We start from the raw sequence: 12,833 nt of genomic DNA, 5'->3' as shown, positions 1-12,833 counted from the left end.
CAGATATAAAATTGGGGGGAAAAGTTATATGTTTAATAGATTGGGATCCTGAAAGCTTGGTGTTGCAAATAAAATCTTGTGCAAACCAGCTTGTCTGTATTGATGAAAAAATCATATTTCAAAAAGCTTAAAAGAAAATTTAAGCTATGCATTATGGGAAACAATAAGCATGACTGAAGTGTCTGATTTGCAGCAAATAAATGATCTAATATATCACCTTGCACGTAATGGATGATTACACTTCCCCGGAATCTAATAAACTCTTCCCAAATTTAGCTGTGCTCACAGGCTTACAAGAATGTGTTTTATCAGAGAAATAAGAAGAGGCAATGCTTTTAACAGTCTGCATAATTAACCTGCAGAACTCATCGTGTCAAGGTATTATTAAGACCAAGAGCTTAGCAGGTTTTGCAAAATGGATAAGGCATTATATGGGTACATCTGAAGTTACATTAAATAGGATGAAAAACATTAACAGGGATAAAAAAAAACATAAGCCAAAAGCTGACTTTCCTGACAATGATGCATCTTCTCTATGTCATGTCTATGTCACCGACTTCAGATTTTTTCAAAGGTTTCATTAGAGGCGTTTTGCTGACTGTTCCCAAGGAAAATATACCAGACCCATGTTCTTAGGTGATCCTGGCATGCTTGGTGACCTTGGGAAAATCCTGCACATAGTGACTCTTTAATCACTGGTAAGCCAGTTGCATCTACCGCTGCACACTGAAGTCAACTTAACCCATTTCTGCCCAGCCCACAGGTATACACATTTGATCTCTTTTGCGTATATGTAACATTGGGCAGAAATGGCTTAAAGATTTTCTTGACAAGGGTCAGTAAAGTGATCTGGCTGTTTGAAATAAGAAGAGCTGCAGCCAGAGGAGTAAGAAGGTGTGACCACATTCAGCAGCTTAGAGCCCGCTTTCAGTACAGAAATCTGATGGAGGTTGTATAATAGGGTAAAATGTGCCTTATTTTCTCTTAATATTCATTGATGGGTGATCTGTATCATATTTACATACTGTTTTGTAGTTCTTGCTGGGCTGATGGAACCTCTTATTGTATCTCAGAGGCAGTGTCAGTGGTCAGCCAGGATAAGGACTATGACTATCAGAGGACCAATGTGACTGACCCAATTGCAGAGACCTCCCCCCATACTGATGGCCAGGGCCTCCAAGAAGAGTCCTATCAGGGGGTACATAGTTTCTTTGGTGCCCCTTCCCAAAGAGGGAGGGAGTGAAACAGACTGGGGGGGCAATGGGGTGGGCAGCCTTCTGTAGCAGCTGCAGCCCCACAGCTGTGTTCCTGAGCTCCCATCCACTTCTTCATGGCAAGCAGATCCACAAGCCAAAGAGCTCCTGGAGCAGGCCAGCTTCCTCCCAGATGTGACACTGCTAAGGAACATATGCATTCCTGGGCCTGGTGTGTGTGGCTTCTGGCAGTACTTGCTGCCATGTGCATCCCATGTTGGCAGTGAGTCTGAGTAAGATTGGAAAATGTAAGATCCCAGGAAATTTCTGGGGCCCCTCCTTTGGCTCCTGGGCCCCCTTTCTGACCCTGGGCCTGGGTACAAATTACCCCCTTTATCCCCCTCTCCTAGGCCCTGCTGATGGCAACAGTAGTGCACATTGGTTCTCTGGCTACATTCCCAGAAAGCCCTGCATCATTCAAAGGCCTCTTGTGAATGCTATCATTGGCCAAGAGTGGGGGGAGGCACTGCTGCGATTTCTATCACCAGTCCTTGGTAAGCTTGGGAAGGGCCACAGGGATCTACGATGCTATGTTTGTGGCAAATGCAAGGGATTGCCCGAGGGTCAACATCAACCTGCATTGCAGTGTCTCATAGTATCATTGCTTAGATCCTCTCAATATATCTCCCTCCTAAACGCTTTTAGGAAATAAGTTAACAGAACCTGATTGTTGCCAGTACTACATATTGCCTCACTGAGGACAGATTTGTTTATCCTGTAGTTCAATTTCTCAAACTCCCTCTTCAGGAATTAGCCTGAGTAGCTGTTTGCTTCCTGATTAGGTAAGCTGGCTAATCTGGTCAGTTTCGTTACTCAAATGCTTCACAAGCTGGCCTAAAGAGATGCCCTTCAAATAGAGGCATCCTTCTCGTCTTTCTACAGTAGCATGTGCTGAAAATGGAGAGCACAGTATTTGTGAATGTAGCCTCCACTAGAAAGCCAGGTTTGGCAGCAAGTTGAGTGCTTCAAAACAGTGGAGAAGGAAAAGTCTTTGGGAGAGAATGCTTTGTAATATATCAGCTCGTTTGTTCATTCAGTGCAGACTTTTTAAGATCTGTTTTTTAATGGCTGTAATTGCTCTCTGTTAAGTTGTAGGCCACAAAAGGCTCCAATAAGAGTGCATGAGAGTTGGTCACGTCAGCATGAGCAAGGACCCACACAACCAATAGAGGGGCCCCCTGGTCAGCTGACCCCCTGCCCACTAAGTGTCCGTGGTAGAGTGGCACAAGCCAGTTGAGAGACTTGTGCTGCTGCTGCACTCAGCAGCCCGTCTACAAATGGCAGCATACCCCCAATCTCTTTGGGGAGAAAGCTCATTGGTCAGTAGGAAAGGTAGGAGGAGCTACCTGCCTTTGGGTGCGCGGATCCTATCCCCTCCATCAGCAACCTCCCTGCCTTCTTTGCTAATTGCTGGTGCAGGTCCAAGGAGACCCATTGCAGAGCAGTGGCTTAGAGGTATAAGAGGATTTAAATCCCCTTTCTCCTCTGAAACCTCCTGATTCCCCCTTCTAGATACAGCACAATCTTTTTCAGTGTGACTGCACCAGTGGGGAGGGAGAAGGATATGACTGGGCTGTACGTTAGGGACTGACTAGCTTAGTGGTTTCCAAACTTTTTAGCACCAGGACCTACTTTTAAAAATGACACTCTATTGGGACCCACCTAGCTTAAAAAAAATGTTTCATTTTTAACACTCAAGCCTGTTTTTCATATTTTTGACCATGTTTGGGGGGACCACCTTCTGAAGCTTTTGTTGAGCTTCATGTTGATTGGATCAGGACCATTCTGGTGATTTGGCATTCCCCTTTGCAGGGGACTGGGGCACATTCATCTACTTGCAAGTAGATGCGCTTGTGTGGCTCGGTTTTGCTGTCCAGAGGGCTCAATACATTTTCCATGTCAGCCTGTAAAGGGGTGGGAACTGCTTCTCAAGAGTTCGTTGGGGCCTGTGTTCATCAGATGCAGACCATTCTGGTGGCATTGTAGCCCCCTTGGCCTGCACTTCAAAATGAATTGAGACACACTTGCCTACTCATGAATAAATGTGCACCTGCTGTTCTGTTTTGGTTTCCGTAGGACTCAATACATTTTCCTTGTCCGCTGTGAAGCTTGTAAGTTTCACGACCCACCATATATCAGGTCATGACCCACTGGCAAGTCCTGACTCACAGTTTCGGAACCACTGGTCTAGCTAGACTGCAATCTTTGGTTGCTTTGTCTACTAAATGCTACCCTGCTATGGAAATTGCCCTTGTTTCATAGCTAGAAATTTGGGCTGGGCTGAGAATTTGAGTGGCATCCCAGCTCCATCTGCTGGGCATTAATCATTATTGCTTCCATTTATTGAAAACGTTATGCTTTCCAGCCAAGCTCAGGCATTTTGCATCAGCCTCCTTGTAATTTTACTACCCATCTCTGTCTTTCCATATTGCTTAATCCCCTTTCTATTTAGACTTTTAATAAAGTAGTTACATTTTGCCCCCTTATCTGCCTGATTCATGTTCACAGGTAATTCAGTGGATTGTCAAATCTCTGCATCCTGCAGATGCTACAGTGGGTTTGATTTTGTAATAAGGACCCCCTGGGTTCAGTAATGTCCTGGATGGGTTTTTTTCCCCCTAGATGACCCTCCTCTGCCTTGTCACTTTAGCCTGGGATGGTGACAGCAGATATAAACTACCAAGATTTTTTTTTCCCCCCCCCTCATTCAGGAGCTGGTTGAAAAAAAAGAAAGAGAGCAGGAAGAGGTGTGTGTTTACTAACCACTAGGTCAGCCTGCCTTCTCCTAGGAGTCAATTTTCCTGCCACTCCAACTGAGTTTTATTCTGGGTCGGGCAGATCCAGACCCAACACTGTGTGTGTATACATGTATCAGTAGACATGTGTTTGTTTGTGTAAGAGTGGTGTTAACAACAACATTCATCTGGCTGACAGAACAGAGTCTATACCTACCGAAGTGGCATGCATGTGGACTTTCTATATCTGATTTGGTACCTTGGTTCCTGACTGCATGGAAAAAAAACCTTTTTGTACACTCAAAGTATGAATATAAGCTCTGTTCAGACTTTTAGCTGAGCCCAGAGAGGTTCAGAGAGCAGGCAATGTTTTACTGCCAAGAGAGTGGAACTAAGGTTGCCATTAAAATGTTGACTTTGCATTTACCAGCTTCTGTAGGTTTAGTGTCTTTCTTAATGTTACATTAGTAGAGTGCTCGCTTTATTATCATTGTATAAATTTATAATATACAATTGTTTTCTCGTTCTGATATATGATGGTGAGACGCATTACATTAAGTATTCATGTGCCTCATAATAATGCATTGTAAAAATCAGAGGGGGGGGAGGTAGTACAGGGGAGAGCAAAATGGACTCATATGTTGCCTTACATCTTAGTTGGAAATGTTATGGCTTGTCTTATATCAGCTCAAATCCACAGCACAGTCTGTTTACTACCTGTTATGATTGGTTTGACAATGTGTTAGAGATGTGGCTGATAATTAGGAATCCATTTTTAATTCTCCTTCACTTTTCCACCTCTCTTCCAAATTAAGAGCCCACAGGTCATCATTTCTCCAGATCTTGGATGACGTCCTTACTGTCTCACTGGTGGGCCTCCCTAACCCTTTCCTTCTTCTCTCACCAGCAGCTTCAGTTGCCCTGCCTCCTTAACCCACTAACTTAACAGCATTCCTTTAGCATTATAGCATGCACACATTCTCGGCTCAGGTCCAGTGTTTGATCAGTGCCCACAACAGGTTCCTGGAGACTCCCTGCTCTGGTTCCCACATGGCACCCCCAGCTGCTCCTTGACAGTGCATTGGATGCTACCACTGCCATTGCTACTGAAGGTTCAATACTTCAGAGCTTGGTCTAAACTGCAAATGGGTCCTGACATGACCTGGCCAGGTGGGCCTTTGGATGGACCTGGACCCTTGGCCAACGCCTAACCTGGGTAAGGGCTGAAACCACCCCTGTTGGACCATGGTCCAGCAGAAATGAAAATCCCTTCAATTTTCCATTTAAATAGCTGAGCATTCATCTGGAAGCCCAGTTTCTAGTCTCATCTAGCATCGATTAGCACTGTACCACAGTTGCAGTGCTGGTGTCTCCTAAACAGGTCTGTACCTTGTTATCTCTGTAAGAACAAAAACATTGATTCAGCATTCTAGAGCTTTCTTACAACCATGTGCACTGCTCTAGTCACCCCTTTGGAAGATAGAGATATTGTGCATCTCTATCTTCTTCTATATATTGAACTCAACTTTTTCCTTTCCATTTCCTTTCCTTTGACTCTAATGGAGTTATTGTGCATTATACCTACCTATTTAACTAAGTCAGAACCCGGGCTGAATAATTTTGTGCTATATTCTTGCAATTTAAATGGAATACCAGGCTTGGTGACTCTAGTTCCACTTTGGGACAGAACAGTCCTGCATTTAACTGATGGCCAAGCACAATATTATTGCTATGACAAGGTCTTAGGAACCCAGTCACTTCTTTTTTGAACATTAATTAAGTGGTCCAGCTACTGTCTCTAAGGTACTGTATATTTCAAGGGTAACAGACTGGTTTCATGCAGCAAACTGAATAGCATTTGTGATGATCGCTGAGGGCTGGAAGTGATGTCATTAAGTAGGAAGTAATGTCATTAAGCAGTTCATGACCATACACAAGCACTTTTTCCTCACTTAATTAGTTGCAAATGAGAAAATCTTGATCACATTTTCAAGATATGGAAGAGCCCAATTAGCACTCAGGTTTCCTTTTCAGCAGTGACATCTCAGCACAGCTCAGCAACTGAGAGCAGCAGATGATGCTGGGAGAGGCTGAGGACCAGATAAAGAGCTTCCATAGGCCACATATGGCCCATGGGCCTTATGTTTGACACCCTGGCCTATTGCTTGACAATGGCCAAGCTACTTCTACCACATGAAGCAGCATTGCTTATCCTGAGGACTGCTGAATGAGAACATAGTGAACCTCCGATGCGCTCTCTCTCTCTCTCTCTCTCTCTCTCTCTCTCTCTCTCTCTCTCTCTCTCTCTCTCTCTCTCTTCAACTTGATCTACAAATACTGTGTGGTTCCACTGGAACCCCTAATAGAGGCAGCAGCTGACCAATTGGAAGCAGTTTTCAACAGGTACTTGGCTTTCTGTGCTATTAATTTGCTACAGGTTCACTTTCAGTGTGACAAATCTAGCCTAGTTTTCCTGTCGCACCCGCTAAATCTAGGTCAGAAATAAAAGGTCTAAGTGACTCTGAAAGAGAAAAAAAAGCAGCTGGTGATTTTTCAAGCAGTTAATCGAAATCCAGTTAATTGTCTCTATTGTGCTCTCAAGGAAGGAGCTGGGTAAAATGAGAAGCAAACTACTTAATAGTACCGGTGTGTATAAAGCCATTTCCTCAGCTGTTTGCCCTGACACTAAAGGGAAAAAAGACCTCTCACTGCTTGGAAGGCTACACTGGCTCCAGCCATTAGATAGTTCTCTGGATTGTATAAATGTATGGGCTTGGATTCAGTCCACTGTTTAGACAATTGACTCTAATGGAGTTATTGTGCATTATACCTACCTATTTAACTAAGTCAGAACCCGGGCTGAATAATTTTGTGCTATATTCTTGCAATTTAAATGGTGCCATATTCATAATGGGGAGAAGGAACCTTCTCCTAGATTTTGAAATCCTCTTTCAATAATGTGACTTTGAAGGGGGAAGAAAGATAACATTTACGATTTGTGGCTGGGTGAATTCAGGGCCTTTCTCCGAGAAGGCTTCTGTCCCCGCGATGGCGAACCCAAGAATGAATGTAGGCTGACTTCATCCTGAACAGGATTCAGTGTCTTGTTTTTCTCCTGATCGGCTGCAGCAATGGGATGCGCAGCAGTGTTGACACCAAGAAATGGGGTTGAGCCAACGACTCCCAGCTTTGCAGACTCATTTGCGAAAGGCATACTCCATTTACCGTGTTTTCTGGTGGATCATATTCCCAGCCAACCGGAGAAGAAAAAGACCATTTTTAAAGAAATGAAACCAAAGAACAGCTGCTGAGAAGGACAGTAAACCACAGTGAATAGGCACAAAGGTCAATATGGGGAGGGACGCACTTTCGGGGGATCATTTTGGGCACCAAAAATGTTTGTTTCAGAATGTACTAACTACCCTTTCACTGATGGACATGTTCCAGGGAGTGGATCTGAAAGAATAAAACAAAGAAAGAAAGATGGAAGTCATGGCATTTCATGGTGTAATAAAAACCTTCTCCCTACGGCTCTACAGCTACTTATGCTGTGGCCAATGCCAAATCCCCTGTCTGACTGTAAGTAATACAGAATGTGGGGCTGTACAGTTGTTTTGAAGCAGACTTTTTGAAGCAGTACGGCTCCGTTTTGCTCCCCCCGCCGGGAATGTTTCCAAAGGGAGGGGCCGCTTGCCCTCCCCGCTGAGCCTCCCTGCCGGAGTGACCACTCCGCCCCCCCTCCAGCTACGCCACTGTGGGTAAGTACAATTAGGGATCAATGAGACAGACAAATAGGGGTTTTATTTTGCTTTAAAGTTTGCGTGCAATTGCCGGCTTGTGCTCCTGCTTTGCATCCTCATGCTTCCATTGTCCAGATTGTGTTTGTACGCCTGCTTCGTATTTGACTTTCTTCCCCTTGCATTACTTTCCCCTCACTAAACTCCTCCTTTTAACCCTTCACATGCTGTTGCCAAACTGAACCCATTCAGAACTTTGACCAGGCCAATCACTACTGGACATGCTCCCAGCAGCAGCTCTGCCTGCAAAAGAGCTGTCACAGATCTGAGGAGTCCCGCTGGGGATCATGCAGTGCCCAGGAAGGGAACTGAGGATTTCCATTGGGGATCATGCAGTGCCCAGGAAAGGCACTCTGCCAGCCGGCCTCATCCTTGGACAGCATGCTGGATGCAGCAGATGCTCTGCTGGCGTCCCTGCATCCAGTGCACTACCACTGAAGAGGATTGGGCTGTAAAGCACTTGGTCCCAACAGTCCAAAAATGACTCTCTTGCCACCTGGACTAAGAGTTTAGGGAGAAACCAAACAATGAATTTAATAAAGACATTATTGTAATAATACAGAATTTTTATTTCAGTAGGCAGGTTCCTGTATTGCATCTAAAATTTTCCTGCACAAGGCACAATACTATGGGGGGGGGGGGAATAAAAGCAAGGAGTGAGCTTTAAAAATGATCTTTGGGGGAAAAAAAGGCTGCCTTCATCCAGAACTGTGTGTTAAAAGTGTGTTGCTTTTATGTACTCAGCCTATAACAAACAACGTGCATGTCATTGGATTTAAACTATACAAATAACTTTAAAATCAATGTCTGTATTTTCAGATAGCTGGAAGGGTGATTTTACTGCCTTCTTTAAAAGAACATAGGCAAGCATTGTCCCAATTAGCAAGCTTGCCTTGGGACACCTTTAAAAGTCCATATTCTCTAGGATCCAGAGATCTTTTATGAAGCATGTAAATGTCTATACACAAGTGGGAGAAGGAATGTAAGGGTCATATTTCAATAAAATCCTCATATCCATTTTTTTTTCTATGTATACCAAAGTCTCTGATTCTGCTGTCAATCTGCTCGCCTATATTTAACAATTAGTTTAATACACAGGCTCCTTGAGGGAAAAAGGCAGAGGGGCTGCCAATTTTCTGTATGGTTGGTAGATTATTCATAGCCTCAGGCTAATGAGTGGTCATTTATTTCTTTGACCTCTCCCAGAGATGCCAGTAAGGGTGTTTGAAGTGAGGTTCTAGGATTGCCATCATCCCATCCCTGAATTCGCATTGCTAATTAGACCAAATGTATCCCAATCACAATGAAAAAAGGGTGAAAATGTTCTGCTCAGAGGAAAATGGTTGCACCCTCTTCAACAAAGATATGGTCACAAATAATGCAATGGTAATAGCAATGTTGATGATGGTGAATATAAAATCCTGCTTAAATATACCAGCTGGCTACAGCTTCTGTTGGGGGGAAAAATCTGGTTACCTCATTGAGAAGGCGAACTGGAATGCAAGCAACAAGCTGAGCCCCATTACAGCATGGAGAATTTATGAAAAAGTCTGTGCCAAATTATACTAATACTGTACTGTTAACATACTTAGTAGTGCCAGCCATTTACTGAAATTGTAGCTGACATCCCCTTATTGAAATAGAAGGCAGGCCTTCTGGAATAACTTTAGCAAGGGAGTTACATGTTGATCTTATCCATGGCTGGGACTTAGGGATACTTTTCAAATGCTTGAAATTGCACATATGGCTTGAACTGATGTCGATGTGCGCTTGTGGTCCAGTGGAGCCGAGGCTATTGAGATTCAAATGTGCCCTTAATTAAGAGAAATGGTGTAGTGTAGCGGCTGTGCTGAGCTACAGGTTAGGAAGTCTTTGGTTCAAAGTTTACCTCTGCTATGAGCAGAAGAGCTTGGGGGTCCAAGCCTATCAAACTTTTCACTGCTGATGCAGCTGTGCCAGCAGGCTGCACACTGGATCCTTCAGTGGGGAGGCAGTGACAGTGACCTTTGTTCCCTTACCTGCATCAGCACTGGAAATTTGGATAGGACAGGGCTATGGGTCATCAATTCCTTCTCATCCTGAGCCTCTTCCACTGCAATATAGGGATAATAGTATTCATTTTGCATGGGTGTTGTGAGGATTACTAAAAGATCATGCACATGAAGCACTTGGAAAAGTTGAAAGTGTTATGGAAAAATGAAGCCAACTAGACATAAACACATGGAAAGATGTGTTAATCTTAACTAGACTACCAAGTAGCAATGTCTGAGCCACCTCACAGCCCAATCCTGAGCTGCCCGGGGCGCCCAACCTTGGCAGCTGCTGGATCCTGCATGCCTTGGGCTACCACAGGTGGCACCTCAGGAGAAGGGGACTTTTGTCCCTTTCTCCCGGATAAAGGAAACAGCCCCGCGATGGGGCTACTCACTTTACTACCGACCAAAAGGTCAGCGGTACAGGAAAGGCATTTTTGTAGGGCGCCAAGCCCCACACAAACGCCTTGGATCTGGTGGAGTGGAGCTCCACGGACCTTCCTCCCTCCCTCCCCACTTCCACCCCCCAGCATTCCTCCCACCTGCCCCCTCCCTGCCCCCAGTCACGCCTCCCCCTGACCTCTCTCTGCCCCCCACTGACCTCCCTCCTCCCCGGAATGCCTCCTCCCCACCCCCCTCCCCATCCCCCCTTACCGTGCGGTCTGTGAGACCGCCAAGTGCCGGAGGCTGGGTGGTAGCCCGGCAGTGAGGTATGCAAATGTGCCTTACAGCACATTTGTGCCAGTGCGCGGCAGCACAAAGCCATGGTGCCAAGCCCAGGATTGGGCTCTTAGTCAATTCCAAAAATCCAACAAGCCCCCAAAATGTGTTTGGCTTTTCATGACATGGAGTATCATTTCCTACTGGGGCTCATATATTTTGAATTTCAAGCCCCATAAACCGGGGCAGGAAAGGACCCACCACCTTGGGTGCCCTTTGGGGAGAAAGGCGGAGTCTAAAACAAATTAAAAAATAATAATAATAAATAATCAGAGACAATTTCCAGCAAAGGAGAGGCCCTCTAGGACCACTAATGTGTACAAGTGAAGCCCTCTACCACATGTATGACCTCCCCCCTCCCCCAATTTCTCCAAGGTAAGATTGTTTTTGTATGTATGTTAAGACTGTTTTGCGGAAATTATTAAGCAGAAAGGATGAGGTAGCAGGAAAGGCCGGGTCAATCCCTTTTCAAATCACACCCGGGTTAAAGGGAGTGAAGGCCATCACGAATGGCAACCAGGACTTCATTTTTTAAGGATCTGACCTACAGAAGCCCTTTTCGGATCACACTATTTGACTCACATTGGGAACAAGGCTTACAAAACCACAAGATTCCAAATCCAGTTCCAATTTGCATAATTTTGGGCAGCACCACTAATACATGAATGTTGTTGGCTGCTCTCCAGGAATATTGTCAAGATAGCACTCTTTTTTTTGGAGAGGGGGCCAAAGTTGAAGCCAAATCAATTCACTCTGTTATGATCCCAGCGGAATGCTGTGTTCCCCTGTACTGTACCTTGCACCTGCTTCTTCAACACAACATAGGCTGCAGCTGCAATATTTTCAAAGAGTACATCTACCCCCCCCACACACACACACACACAGAGACAGACAGACAGACCTGGAGGACAGAAAGCAATACTGGCACTTGTCTCCTGAATGCTCTGATAATGCATGTTATCCATTGTGTACCTGTAAACTTGTAGATCCTGATACGATTATTCTTGAAATGGAAAGGTCTTTTTCTCTCCTTTTCAGTGTTTTAGCTGTTAATGGATGTTTTTCTGCCCCAGTTGAAAGAAACGAAGCATCTTATTTCATCTCTACCTACACTACCACATGCTTTCCTTTTCTTGTTCGATGTCATCCAACCTGCCACAACCTTCATTGACATTCTTATATTTATTTTTCTTCCATTTCTGTTTATTTAGGTTTTGCATGCATTCACATGTGTTATATGGTTAGTAATTTATGGTCTTTACCAGCCAAAATAAATAAGCAAAATAAGGCTCTGCTTTGACCTCTATCCATTTTTGACTTTCATCCATTCTCTGGTCTCTAACCAGATGGAAGTGCAAGGTATCGCTGTACTTCTCTATGAAGGAAAGTGAGGATGCGTCCAGTACCCCTGACTCACAACCCGAGTGGGAAGTTCTAACCAATTGGGAGGCCTAATCTACAAAAAACTAATCACTGAAAATATATAGAAATTGGTCTACTAGATTACCCAGGAACTGCTTTACCATGGCAGTTAGTTAAGTTCACATTTTTGTGACTCAGCAGTAAATTACAAGTTCATATGTGTTTGTATCTTCTTACAGTTCAAATACAACAGTATGTAATTAATACATTGGTCGGTTGGCAACCTTCAGACTCGAAAGACTATGGTATAAGCCTACAGCACCCGGTATTCCCAGGCGGTCTCCCATCCAAGTACTAACCAGGCCTGACCCTGCTTAGCATCCAAGATCAGACGAGATCAGGCATGTGCAAGGTAACATTTGCTGCTAATTAATACATTGAACCCTTGATTTAACAGACAGGCAGCCCAATCCAAAGCTGAAGTTAAGCTGGCACAGGCCCCCTGCACCGGCTCCTGAGTGTTGCAAATGTACCATAAGGTAAGTTTGCGCTGACTCTGGAGTCAGCTGGGCCGGTGCAGAGGCCCATGCTGTCTCACTTGGGCCAAATCCTGCAGGTGCACTGGCCAGAGAAGGTGAGTTTGTCGTTTGTGCTGCATGGCATGGGAAGAGGGGGTGGGGAGGCGAAGTTTCTGGATGGGGAGGGAAGGCCAGGGGGAGAATCAAGACCGGGATGGGGTGGGAGTGGTGGCTGCAGCACATGCTATAACCTATCCCCCAGTCCCGGTGCAGCAGCCTTACACAGGCTGTTCAGATATGGTAAATAGCTGGTGCAGATCCGATCTGCCCCATATGGCAGGCTGGAGCTTGACACAGGTAAGGGAAAAAATACCCCATTACCCTGATATGACCTTCAGCAGCCTCCCAACCTAGA

At 44.9% G+C, this 12,833-nt stretch overlaps 1 pseudogene; it reads right to left on the bottom strand.

Moving 5' to 3' along the window:
* Window positions 1-12,210: 12,210 nt before the first annotated feature.
* Window positions 12,211-12,330, bottom strand: LOC136650129 (5S ribosomal RNA; annotated as a pseudogene).
* Window positions 12,331-12,833: the final 503 nt, after the last annotated feature.

The sequence above is a fragment of the Tiliqua scincoides genome, chromosome 4 (genome assembly GCF_035046505.1).
Source record: "Tiliqua scincoides isolate rTilSci1 chromosome 4, rTilSci1.hap2, whole genome shotgun sequence".
NCBI classification, from domain to species: Eukaryota; Metazoa; Chordata; class Lepidosauria; order Squamata; family Scincidae; genus Tiliqua; species Tiliqua scincoides.
This window is presented reverse-complemented; position numbering and strand designations above follow the sequence as displayed.